Source organism: Rhinopithecus bieti, unplaced genomic scaffold (genome assembly GCF_001698545.2).
Source record: "Rhinopithecus bieti isolate Rb0 unplaced genomic scaffold, ASM169854v2 repeat_21494, whole genome shotgun sequence".
Taxonomy (NCBI): domain Eukaryota; kingdom Metazoa; phylum Chordata; class Mammalia; order Primates; family Cercopithecidae; genus Rhinopithecus; species Rhinopithecus bieti.
The window spans coordinates 1-342 of record NW_016879160.1 but is presented as its reverse complement, the minus strand read 5'-3'; the positions used below and the strand labels follow the sequence as shown (position 1 = coordinate 342).

At 54.4% G+C, this 342-nt stretch overlaps 1 pseudogene across 1 annotated transcript; it reads right to left on the bottom strand.

Moving 5' to 3' along the window:
• Positions 1-7: 7 nt before the first annotated feature.
• On the bottom strand, positions 8-341 carry LOC108525738 (actin, alpha skeletal muscle-like; annotated as a pseudogene). Its single transcript, XR_001884332.1, has one exon. The product of XR_001884332.1 is annotated as an actin, alpha skeletal muscle-like (transcript).
• Position 342: the final 1 nt, after the last annotated feature.

Here is a 342-nt window from a genome sequence, read left to right as displayed (position 1 = left end):
CGCATCTGCTCAGTCCATTTAGAAGCATTTGCAATGGACGATGGATGGGCCCGACTGGTCGTACTCCTGCTTGCTAATCCACATCTGCTGGAAGGTGGACAGTGAGGCCAAGATGGAGCCACCTATCCACACTGAGTGCTTGCGTTCTGGGGTGCGATGATCTTGATCTTCATGGTGCTGGGTGCCAGGGCAGTGATCTCTTTCTGCATCCTGTCGGCAATGCCTGGGTACATGGTGGTACCGCCAGACAGCACCGTGTTGGCATACAGGTCTTTGCGGATGTCCACGTCACACTTCATGATGGAGTTGAAGGTGGTCTCGTGGATGCCGCAAGATTCCATG